The sequence below is a fragment of the Scyliorhinus torazame genome, chromosome 16, assembly GCF_047496885.1.
Source record: "Scyliorhinus torazame isolate Kashiwa2021f chromosome 16, sScyTor2.1, whole genome shotgun sequence".
Classification (NCBI taxonomy): Eukaryota; Metazoa; Chordata; class Chondrichthyes; order Carcharhiniformes; family Scyliorhinidae; genus Scyliorhinus; species Scyliorhinus torazame.
The window spans coordinates 100,360,411-100,373,629 of NC_092722.1; positions in this window are offsets into that span (position 1 = coordinate 100,360,411).

Below are 13,219 nucleotides of genomic sequence, written 5' to 3' on the forward strand. Positions count from 1 at the left end.
AACAAGCTCCACTTATCCAGTGTGCCCAACACTTGCAGCCTACTTCTCCAACCTATCCCCCCCAAGTCACGTCGAATGGCATCATAATTGCCCTTCCCCCAGCTATAACTCTTGCCCTGCGGTGTATACTTATCACTTTCCATCACGAATGTAAACGTCACCGAATTGTGGTCACTGTCCCCAAAGTGCTCTCCTACCTCCAAATCCAACACCTGGCCTGGTTCATTACCCAAAACCAAATCCAAAGTGGCCTCGCCTCTTGTTGGCCTGTCAACATATTGTGTCAGGAAACCCTCTTGCACACATTGTACAAAAAACGACCCATCTAATGTACTCGAACTATATCTTTTCCAGTCAATATTTGGAAAGTTAAAGTCTCCCTTAATAACTACCCTGTTACGTTCGCTCTTATCCAGAATCATCTTCGCCATCCTTTCCTCTACATCCCTAGAACTATTTGGAGGCCTATAGAAAACTCCCAACAGGGTGACCTCTCCTTTCCTGTTTCTAACCTCAGCCCATACTACCTCGGAAGAAGAGTCCCCATCTAGCATCCTCTCCGCCACCGTAATACTGCTCTTGACTAGCAGCGCCACACCTCCCCCTCTTTTGCCTCCTTCTCTGAGCTTACTAAAACACCTAAATGCCGGAACCTGCAACATCCATTCCTGTCCCTGCTCTATCCATGTCTCCGAAATGGCCACAACATCGAAGTCCCAGGTACCAACCCATGCTGCCAGTTCCCCTCCCTTATTTCGTATACTCCTGGCATTGAAGTAGACACACTTCAAACCACCTACCTGAACACAGGCCCCCTCCTGCGAAGTCAAATCTGTGCTCCTGACCTCTATACTCTCATTCTCCCGTACCCTAAAACTACAATCCAGGTTCCCATGCCCCTGCTGCATTAGTTTAAACCCCCCCAAAGAGCACGAACAAATCTCCCCCCCAGGATATTTGTGCCCCTCGGGTTCAGATGTAGACCATCCTGTCTGAAGAGGTCCCACCTTCCCCAGAAAGAGCCCCAGTTATCCAGAAATCTGATTCCCTCCCGCCTGCACCATCCCTGTAGCCACGAGTTTAAATGCTCTCTCTCCCTATTCCTCATCTCATTATCACGTGGCACGGGCAACAACCCAGAGATAACAACTCTGTTTGTTCTCGTTCTGAGCTTCCATCCTAGCTCCCTGAAAGCCTGCCTGACATCCTTGTCCCCTTTCCTACCTATGTCGTTAGTGCCAATGTGGACCGCGACTTGGGGCTGCTCCCCCTCCCCCTTAAGGACCCGGAAAACACGAAACGAGACATCACGTACCCTTGCACCTGGGAGGCAACATACCAAACGTGAGTCTCTGTCGCTCCCACAAAATCTCCTATCTGTGCCCCTGACTATCGAGTCCCCAATTACTAATGCTCCGCTCCTCTCCCCCCTTCCCTTCTGAGCAACAGGGACAGACTCCGTGCCAGAGGCCCGTACCCCATGGCTTACCCCTGGTAAGTTCCCCCCCCCCACAAGTATCCAAAGCGGTATACTTGTTACTCAGGGGAACGACCGCAGGGGATCCCTGCACTGACTGCTTCTTCCCAGTCCCTCTTACAGTTACCCATCTATCTCCAATCTTTGGTGTAACTAATTCCCTGAAGCTGCTATCTATGACCCCCTCTGCCTCCCGAATGATCCGAAGTTCTTCCAACTCCAGCTCCAGTTCCCTAACTCGGTCTTGGAGGAGCTGGAGAGGGCAGCACTTCCTGCAGGTAAAATCAGCAGGGACACTAACGGCATCCCTCACCTCAAACATCCTGCAGGAGGAACATTGCACTCCCTTCCCTGCCATCCCTCTAACTTCCAACCAAGATCTGGCTAATCAGTAAATTTAAAAAAAAAGAAAAAATAATAATATAATATGGCACTTACCTCACACCAATGGATCTTATTATTAGGTTAGAGGAGGAGGGTGGGTGGGAGACACTACACGTGTAGTGTCTCGGGTTTCCTCTCCACCAGAATTTATTGGTTGGGGGGGGGCGGAGGTGGGGGCCTTCCCAGAAGTCCGCGGGTCAAAAAAAATAAAACAGAAAAGAAGTGCTTTAGTGTTTTTAAAGGAGAAACTTACCTCCCAGAAATCACTTGCGCACCGCTCCTGCCGAAATCCAATGGCCTGCTCCTGTGAAAGTAAGTGTTTTTGAAGGAGAAACTTACCTCCCAGAAATCACTTGCGCACCGCTCCCGCCGAAATCCAATGGCCTGCTCCTGTGAAAGTAAGTGTTTTTAAAGGAGAAACTTACCTCCCAGAAATGTGGGTATATGCGGCTGCAGCTTGTCAGCCTCCTGAGTGTCAATCGCGAAACCTGCGATAGTTCTAGCCCCTTAACAATAGTGGAATCGGTCCAGGTGTGGTGCCAGTTTTGCTGTCGTGAAAGTCCATGAATTCTGCGTTGGCACTCAACGGAGAATCCCGCCTGCCATCTTGCCCAAATGCTTGCTCAGGTGACTGTAAATGTCCCATGGCACTATTTTGAAGAAGAGTAGAGGATTTATCCCCAGTGTCCTGGCCAATGTTTATCCCTCAATCAAATCACAAAACAGATTATCTGGATCATTATCATCCTGCTGATTGTAGAAGTTTGCTGTGCACAATTTGGTGGCCATGTTTCTTTAATCAAAAATACTTTATTGTCTGTGAAATGCCTTGAGATGCTCAGTAGTCGTCAGAAGTGTTATATAAGCACAAGTCTTTCTTTCAAGGCATTGATGTAAATTAAAAACAGAAGTAGTTCCAACACCAACCCCTGAAGCACCTCACACTACTTCACCACAGTGTGACTCCTTTAAAATGTACGCATTACGTTCTATCCTTTCTCCAGGTTTTTATCCATTCCTAAGTTTAACCCTGAATTCCTATATTTTCTAGCTCAACTAGTAGCTTGTCAAATGAAACTTTATCAGAAAACTCCTGGAACTGTAACTATAGCTTCGCACAGTGTAATTGGGATGCCAGTGTCACAAAAAAGTCATAATCGTTGGTCAGCGAGAACATTTCCTTTTCTGAATCCATTTTGACAGTTTTTTGTACCTGATTACTGTGTTCTTCCTTGATTTTGAACTTGGCTGCATCTTTTGTGGCTCTTACCTATTGTTACTGGCTTTTTATTGTCGAACTACTGAAAAAACTGCCTACTATTATATTTTATATCTCACTTATTTTCACAGGGATCCTATCCTGACAGGAAGTTTTCCACCCGGGCGTAAGGATTAAATGGTAGGACTTCACACTATTCCATAGGAGTAAAGTACTCAGTGAGATCAATTATTTAATAACTTTTTCACATAGCAGAAAGCCATTCCACGATGGGAGATACCTGCACATGAGGCATCCAACACTTATATATAACCAAGATCTCATTAGCTGCTCACTAAACTGGAACATTGCTAGCTTTTATGATATACTCGGGATGAAACAAACATACATTTAACTCATCTAAGTCTTCCACTCCAATCACAATGTCACAGTAGTAAAGCACCAAGGAGACTGGGCGCGGCTGCTGCAAGGATTTTGGACACCAACTTCCAAGCACTTGATGATGCTGTGAGGGAGAGGTAGGATTATTATCTTTTTGGAGGGACGAACACTGCCCTCACCACAAAGAAAAGGGCCTGGCTGGTGCTCGTCAACCTTCTAAGTGTGACTGGAATGTGGATAGTGTCGTAAGCACTTCAGTTACTGGGCGCGATTGAGCCAAATGGGAATTATGTCCCAATGCAAGCTCTTTTAGCCGTGTGTTTCCCAGCGCCCACATCGCCGAGAAATACAATGCTATCTAACATGACTCCGGTTAGGTACAGAGCCTCAGCGAGCAACGGACGGCTAAGGCCACACTTAATCCTGTTTCCTGCACTGAGGAGAACGGTTTGCTGACATGCCTCAGTGCAGGGAGATATCGGGGCACCATTTTTAAATGGCGTCCCAATCTCTTGACCCACGGACATCCTGAACCCTGTCAAAGCCTCAACTCATCCCCGCACCCGCCTCATGTGCACAGGGCATCCCCGGGTCCGATCACCACCATGCTAAAAAATGCCAGCCTGGCACCTTGGCACTGCCATACTGGCACAGCACCTACGTACATTGGCAGTGCCAGGCTGGCACCCAGGTGACCACTGCCAGGGTACTAAGCTGGCAGTGATGGGTGCCAGGCTTGCACCAGCAGTGCCAGGGTGCTACCCTGCCCAGAAGGCAAGCACCTGGGGACCTCCAATCCCCTGGGAGACCCCCACGAGTGCCATTCTGTCTGGTCCCTGTTTGTGGGAACCAGTACTGAACGGCGCTCGCCCGAGGTCTCCACGGCGAAGGGAATAGGTCCCAACGCCTTGGTTACCTCAGCGAACTGCATATTAGTAGTGAGACTAGCTGTCTCACTCGAATATGCAGATTTGCCAAATATGATCCCACCCACAATGGGAGAGCTTCACATCGCGATGTCTCGTGTGATCAGCCGGGTAGATCCCAGGAGCGGGGTCTCCCGACATTTACCAGCCACGTTGCACCGTGGCGTGCTGTCTTTTGGGCGCAGGATGGTGGGTAGATTGTACCCACTATCTCTGATCGGGAAAGGTGAGTGAAGCCTCCACCAAATCAACCAGGTCTTTGGCATACGGCCTGCAGCTCTCATAGGAACTGGCGGGCCAGAAGGTGCATGGTGTGCCTCAACTTTTCCCAGGACACACACTCAGCCCTTGAAGACGCTCTGAGGTGTAATGCTTCTGTGGACAGGCAGCTACAGCAACAGGCTGCCACAAATCATTTGAAGGAGGTCTTCTCCATGCAGAACTTATCTCCTCTCTCTTGTCCTTACAGGAGAAATGGACGCATAATTCCTGTGAGATGGCATAAAATAGGGTACACTGTGCATCAGGCCCGTCAAGGAAGTGGCTATGAAAATTAAAAGAGAGTCACAGCTAAAGTAGGTTGATGATAGTGAGATTGCCATTGCAGCTATACATTGTCGTTCAAGAGGCTCATGAGCGTTTGGTTTGTGGTGGTAGGCAGGAAAGGAAATGGTGTGAGGTTCTATTGTGTTGTACCTGGGTCCTTGTGGCATCCTGGCAACCAAGCAATGTGGGCATCCCTCAGACAAGAAGACGTGTCCAAAGATGCAACGTCACAGCAAGCTAATGCACCAAGCCACAACAGAGCTCAGCGGAAGTACCGCACATCTTACAAACACCACTACACCAGAGCAACTATTAGCACCTCGTTGAATTCTGCGCGGTTCGAAATAGTGACTCTGGGTGAGGGACACAGCACTAGTGTGCTTGAGATATCTGTGGCAGAGGCATCTGTGGATAAGTCCCTCTCAAAGAATGGAAGGCATCACAGTAATGCTCCATCTTCACTGAGGCGACAAGGAGAGCATTATGCAGAAATTATCAAGTGCAGAAGGCACCATGTTGATCGGACACTAAATGGGTCGCTATGATGCCTGCTGCAGATCCTTGTGGAGACAAAGTCCTGTGTTCACATTGAGGATACCCTCCATTGTATTGCGTGGCATTACCACCGTGCTAAATGGACTAGACTTGAACAGATCTAGCAACACAAGATTGGGCTCCATGAGGTGCTGTGGGCCATCAGTAAGGATCCCTCACAAAACTGGAGTCAATGGGAATCAGGGGAAAAATCTCCGCTGGTTGGAGTCATACTTGGCACAAAGGAAGATGGTTGTGGTGGTTGGAGATCAATCATCTCAGCTCCAGGACATCACAGCAGGAGTTCCTCAGGGTAGTGTCTGAGGCCCAACCATCTTCATCTGCTTCATCAATGGTCTCCCTTCCAACATGAAGTCAGAAGTGGGGATGTTCGCAGATGACTTCACAATGTTCAGCACCATTCGTGACTTCTCAGATAAGGAAGCAGTCCATGTCCAAATGGAGCAGGACCTGGACAATATCCAAGTTGGGCTAACAAATGGCAAGTTACATTTGTGCCACACAAATGCCAGGCAATGCCCATCTCCTACAAGAGAGGATCTAACCATCACTCCTTGACATTCAATGGTATTACCATCGCTGAATTCCCCACAATCAACACCCTGGGGATAACCACTGATCAGAAACTGAACTGGACTAGCCATATTAATACTGTGGCTACCAGAGCACGTCAAAGGCTAGGAATCCTACGATGAGTAACTCACTTTCTCACCCCCCCCCCCCCCCTCCAGCCCCCCTACACACCCTCCCCCCACCCCCCCGCCCCATCCCCAAATATGCCTGACAACCGTCTACAAAGCACAAGTCAGCAGTGTAATGGAATACTCTCCACTTGCCTCGGTGAGTGCAGCTCCAGCAACACTCAAGAGACTCAACAGCATCCAGGGCAAAGCAGCCCGCCTATTTGCTACCCCACCCACCACCGACGAATAGTGACTGGTGTGTGTACCATCTACAAGATGCACTGCAGTAACTCACCAAGGTTTCTTTGACAGCATCCTAAAAATCCACGGCCGCTACCATCTAGAAGAACAGGAGCAGCAGATATCTGGGAAACCCACCACCTGGAGGTTCCCCTCCAAGTCAATCACCACCCTGACTTGGAACTTGGAAATATCTCACTGTTCCTTCACTGTCATTGGGGTAAAATCATGGAAATCCTTCCCTAACAGCACCTCAGGGACTGCAGCAGTTCAAGAAGGCAGCTCACCACCACCTTCCAAAGGGCAACTAGGGATGGGCAATAAATAATGGCCTAGCCAGTGAAGCCTCCAACCTGTAAATGAATTTAAAAAAAATTAAATATGACCTGTAATTAGTTAAGATCACTGTAAATAAACAATTTGTTTCGTTAATATGCGGTGCATGATGATATGAATTTTGTCTAAACAGTAACAGCAGTCAGAGTGCAAAAGAGTAGTTCAATGGCGACAGTAAAGATTCTGGACAGTATTGCAGCACTCTGTGATGGTAATATTGCATAGGCTGCCTGCATGGATGTCTTCCCTGTGCCATTGGCAGCACGGTAGCATTGTGGATAGCACAATTGCTTCACAGCTCCAGGGTCCCAGGTTTGATTCCGGCTTGGGTCACTGGCTGTGCAGAGTCTGCACATCCTCCCCGTGTGTGCGTGGGTTTCCACCAGGTGCTCCGGTTTCCTCCCACAGTCCAAAGATGTGCAGGTTAGGTGGATTGGCCATGATATAACTGCCCTTAGTGTCCAAAATTGCCTTTAGTGTTGGGTGGGGTTACTGGGTTATGGGGATAGGGTGGAGGTGTTGACCTTGGGTAGGGTGCTCTTTCCAAGAGCCGGTGCAGACTCGATGGGCCGAATGGCCTCCTTCTGCACTGTAAATTCTATGATAAATTCTATGATTGCAGGCTTGGAGCATTCACAACCTGTGGCAGTCCATCAGGCATCCAAAATTCATCAGGTAAAAAATGATGGGCGTCACAGTGGCACCGTGGTTAGCATAAGACCATAAGGCATAGGAGCACAATTAGGCCCAACGAGTGTGCTCCGCCATTCAATTATGGCTGATATATTTCTCATCCCCATTCTCCTGCCTTCTCCCCATAACCCCTGATCCCCTTATTAATCAAGAACCTATCTATCTCGTCTTAAAGATACTCAGTGATTTGGCCTCCACAGTCTTCTGCGGCAAAGACTTCCACAGATTCACCATCCTCTGGCTGAAGACATTCCTCCTCACCTCTGTTTTAAAGTATTGTCCCTTTAGTCTGAGATTGTGACCTCTGGTTCTAGTTTTTCCTACAAGTGGAAACATCTTCTCCACGTCCACTCTATCCAGGCCTATCAGTAACCTGTAAGTTTCATTAAGATCCCCCCTCATCCTTCTAAACTCCAACGAGTACAGACCCAAAGTCCTCAACCGTTCCTCATACGACAAGCTGTTCATTCCAGGGATCATTCTTGTGAACCTCCTCTGGACCCTTTCCAAGGCCAGCACATCCTTCCTTAGATACGGAGCCCAAAACTGCTCACAATACTCCAAATGGGATCTGACCAGAGCCTTATACAGCCTCAGAAGTACATCCTTGCTCTTGTATTCTAGTCCTCTTGACATGAATGCTAACATTGCATTTGCCTTCCTAACTGCCAACTAAACCTGCACGTTAACCTTAAGAGAAGCATGAACAAGGACTTCCAAGTCCCTTTGTGCTTCTGATTTCCTAAGCACTTCCCCAATTCGAAAATAGTCTATGCCTAAATTCTTCCTTCCAAAGTGCTGCCTCATAGCGCCAGGGACCTGGGTTTGATTCCTACCTTGGGTGACTGTCTGTGGAGTTTGCACATTTTTTCTGCATCTGTGTGGGATTCCTCGTTGTGCTCAGTCTCCTGCCAGTCCAAAGATGTGCAGGTTAGATGGATTGGCCATGCTAAATTTCCTCTTACTGTCCAAATTTACAGTAAGAAGTCTTACAACCAAGGTGCGGCGGTGGTGGGAAGGAGAAGGGGTAGAGGGGGTTAGGATGGAGGAGAAATCTTGTTAGGGGTCTAGTTTGAGGGCTATGGTGATGGCAGCATTGCCAATGGCTCCGAGTAGGTATTTAGGGAGCCCAGTGGTGCAGTCCACGGTGAAGATATGGAATCAGCTGAGGAGGCATTTTAGGGTGGAAGGGATGTCGGTGCTAACGCCGCTGTGCGAGAATCATGGGTTTGAGACGGGGGTGATGAATAGTGTATACAGAAAATGGGGTGAAGTGGGGCTGGTCAAGGTGAGGGACTTGTATTTGGAGGAAGGATTCATCAGTCTGGAAGAGCTAAGGGGGAGGGTAGAGCTGCCGAGGGGTAGTGAGTTCAAGTACCTACAGGTTAGGGACTTTGCACGAAAGGTCTGGAAGGGGTTCCCTAGATTGTCGGGATACACACTGCTGGAGCGACTGCTGCTTCCAGATATGGAAGGGGAGGGAAGAATTGGGGATATATATAAGTGGCTGGGGGAGCAGGGAGGTGAAGATCAAGGAGAAATGGGAAGCGGAGTTGGGAATGGAGATCAATTGGAGAGTATGGAGTGAGGCACTGCGAAGGGTAAACGGGACCTCCTCCTGTGCAAGGATGAGCCTGATACAGTTTAAGGTGGTGCACAAGGTGCATGTGACTCGGGCGAGAATGAGTGGGTTCTTTCAGGGGGTAGCAGATGAGTGTGAAAGGTGTGGGCGGGGGCCAGCGAATCATGCACACATGTTTTGGGGTTGTGAAAAATTGGGAAAATTCTGGGCGGGAGTGTTCGCGGTCTTAGCCAGGATAGTGGAGGAGGGAGTGGACCCGGACCCTTTGGTGGCGATATTTGGGGTTTCAGAGAAGCTGGAACTCATGGAGAGGATGAAGGCCGATGTCTTGGCCTTCGCCTCTCTGATTGCATGGCGACAAATTTTGCTGGAGTGGCGGTCGGCATCGCCACCGGGGGTAGCAGCATGGTTGGGTGCCCTGTATGACTTCCTGCGGTTAGAGAAGATAAAGTATGAGTTAAGGGGCTCAGCAGGGGAGTTTGAGAAAAGGTGGGGGATGTTTGTGACCGTGTTTGAGGAGCTGTTCGTCGCACGGGGGTGGGGAGGTGGGTGATGGGGAGGTGAAAAAGCAGAAAAATCTGTACAAACTGTTGATTGTTGGGAAGAATGTTTCCCGGGGTGTTTATTTGCTGTAACCTACTTTGATACAAGTTTGAATAAAATGCGTTTGAAAAAAAAGAAGTCTGATAACACCAGGTTAAATTCCAACAGGTTTGTTTCGAATCATTAGCTTTCGGGGCACTGCTCCTTCCTCAGGTGAATGACGAGGTAGGTTCCAGAGGAACGGCCAGCTTCTGTCGCGATACGAAGGATTTCTTACAGAAACTCAGCACCCATGGACCAGTTGAACCCGGGACATTCCCCGTCACAATGGACGTCTCAGCACTCTACACCAGCATCCCCCATGATGACGGCGTTGCTGCAACAGCCTCAGTACTCAACACTGACAACTGCCAATCTCCAGGCGCAATTCTGCAACACATCCGCTTCATTCTGGATCACAACGTCTTCACCTTAGACAACAGGTTCTTCATCTAGATACACAGAACAGCCATGGGGACCAAATTCGCACCTCAATACGTCAACATCTTCATGCACAAGTTTGAACAAGACCTCCTCACCGCACAGGACCTTCAACCGACGTTATACACCAGATACATCGATGACATTTTTTTCCTTTGGACCCACTGCGAAGAATCACTGAAACGACTACATGATGACATCAATAGGTTCCATCCCACCATCAGCCTCACCATGGACTACTCTCCAGAATCGGTTGCATTCATGGACACAATCATCTCCATGAAGGACGGTCACCTCAGCACTTCGCTTTACCGCAAGCCCATGGATAACCTCACGATGCTCCACTTCTCCAGCTTCCACCCTAAACACATTAAAGAAACCATCCCCGATGGACAAGCCCTCCGTATACACAGGATCTGCTCAGATGAGGAGGAGCGTAACAGACATCTACAGACGCTGAAAGATGCCCTTGTATGAACGGGATATGGCGCTCGACTCATCGATCGACTGTTCCAACGCGCCACAGCAAAAAACTGCACTGACCTCCTCAGAAGACAAACATGGGACACAACCAACAGAGTAACCTTCGTCGTTCAGTACTTCCCCGGAGCGGAGAAACTACGGCATCTTCTTCGCAGCCTTTAACAAGTCATCGATGAAGACGAACATCTTACCAAAGTCATCCCTACACCCCCACTCCATGCCTTCAAGCAACATCAAACAAACCATTGTTTGCAGCAAACTACCCAGCCTTCATAACAGCGACCATGACACCACACAACCCTGCCATGGCAATCTCTGCAAGACGTGCCAGATCATCGACATTGGGTATCACCATTACACGTGAGAACACCACCCACCAGGTACGTGGTACATACTCGTGCGACTCGGCCAACATTGTCTAACTCATACGCTGCAGGAAAGGATGTCCCGAAGTGTGATACATTGGCGAGACCATGCTGACACTGCAACAACGGATGAACGGACATCGCGCGACAATCACCAGGCAGGAATATTCCCTTCCAGTTGGGGAACACTTCAGCAGTCAAGGGCATTCAGCTTCTGATCTCCGGGTAAGCGTTCTCCAAGGCGGCCTTCAGGACGTGCGACAATGCAGAATCGCTGAGCAGAAGCTTATAGCCAAGTTCCGCACACATGAATATGGCCTCAACTGGGACTTTGGATTCATGTTGCATTACATTCACCCCCCACCATCTGGCCTGGGCTTTCGAAATCCTACCAACTGTCCCGGCTTGAGACAATTCACACCTTTTTAACCTGTGATTATCCCTCTCTCCAGTTGCTCCGTTTGGTCCTGTAAAGACTTAATTACCTGCAAAGTCTCGCATTCAAAGTATCATCTTGCATCTTTGACTTTGTCTATATATATGTTTCTGGAATCTGCCTCTTCATTCACCTGAGGAAGGAGCAGTGCTCCGAAAGCTAGTGATTTGAAACAAACCTGTTGGACTTTAACCTGGTTTGTAAGACTTCTTACTGTGCTCACTCCAGTCTAACGCCGGCATTTCCACATCATGTCCAAATTTAGGTGGGGTTACAGGGATAGGGCGGGGGAGTGGGCATAGGCAGGATGGTATTTCAGAGGGTCGGAGCAGACAGGATGGGCCGAATGGCCTCCTTCCGCACTGTAGGGATTCTGTAATTCTATCAATGGTAGTTGCCAGGAGAATGAATGCATTTGTGCAAGAATCTACTGTTCTGGTTGTAGGCCAGTTAATTTTGATGCGGGACAGGGATGTCGTGGTAATCAAAGGCTTTCTGTCATGAAAATCTTATTCGTTAAAATTTTTTAGGATATTATGTTTGTCTGTGCAATACTGTGTGGCCTGCTCAATGATTTGCCTCGTGAGCAGATGGCTTTGGTTGTAATGCTTCAGTATCAGGTTCTCTATGAGTGCGTAGCCATCTCTTAAATGAATATCTCCTTGTCCCCTAGAATCTATTAATAAAGGGGCGAATGGGTGGAGAGACGAACTGTGGCAGCCTGGACTGTTGAAGAATGAAAGAGGCCTTGGGTGAGGGTTCCCAACAGCCGCCCCCCCTCCTCCCCTTCCTCGTCCTGCGGTATGTTTTCAGGCAGTGGAGGTGCCTTGCCATTGGGCACCGTGGGGTCTTCAGTTTCCACCGATATCTATGGTGTTTTGTGTGGCTCGCCCACCCTATCGCAGAGCATTGCTTTTGGTAAGACTGGAAGATCCTGTTGATCGGAAGGGCCAGACAAATCTACCCATTTATGTATGTGTATGTAATTAATTTAATTAAGCTGTAGCTAAGTCTCTATGGATTTGCATCTATCAAAGGGGATCGGTGTGAACAGCAGCATTTGTAGGGCCATATCCTGCAAACTAACTTTAACTTTGTAAATGTAATCTTGTGTGTTTATGTTTTCTTTTAATTTGTTACTAAATGTTTTAATTTAATATTTAAAATCTCCAAAAGTGTTATTGGAATTTATGATTCCTGACTTCTGCACATGTATCTTCTCGAAGTAAGATACATATTGACAATTATTGTGAGCTTGCAAAAATTGGTTAGCATGGCAATTATCACCTGCCAGGTCATAACAATTCCTATTGATGAATCTCACTGGGTTGTCACTGGGTACCTTGATGATACATGGGTCCAATCGATGATGCCCTGCATCTGTGGAATCCAGCGATGCAAGAAAAACCCACTCTCATTTGAACCTGCCTGGCCGTGTCTCTGGAATTTAATATGTTGTTCAACTCTTGCAAATAAGGCAGCAATCATCTCAGAAATGCAGGGCTGTGCAACTGTTTGCGAAATGTCACCAAGGTCTGCCACTGAGGCAGAAGTGAAGAAGTTCAAGGCCAAAGTTCCTGCAAGGGTATGGAAAGCAGTGCTGAGAATTGTGACCATCTGCCTGGAGAGGCGCTGTCCCTTGTGGCACTGGTTCTCGGTAATCTCAAGGTAGCTCCATCATTGATGGTAGGCCTGTGTGTCAGTTCCTGCTCCTCATCCTTCACCTCTGTAGCCTTGATGCCTGGAACCGTGCCCTCGATGAGAGGGTTATTGCTCCTCTTCGCCACAAGATCCAATATTCTGAGCGTTGTAACCCTATTACCAGCTGCTGACTTGTGCTCCGGTGGTCCCTCAACTGTGTTTGACTGCCTTGCCTCCTCCTTTTATGGC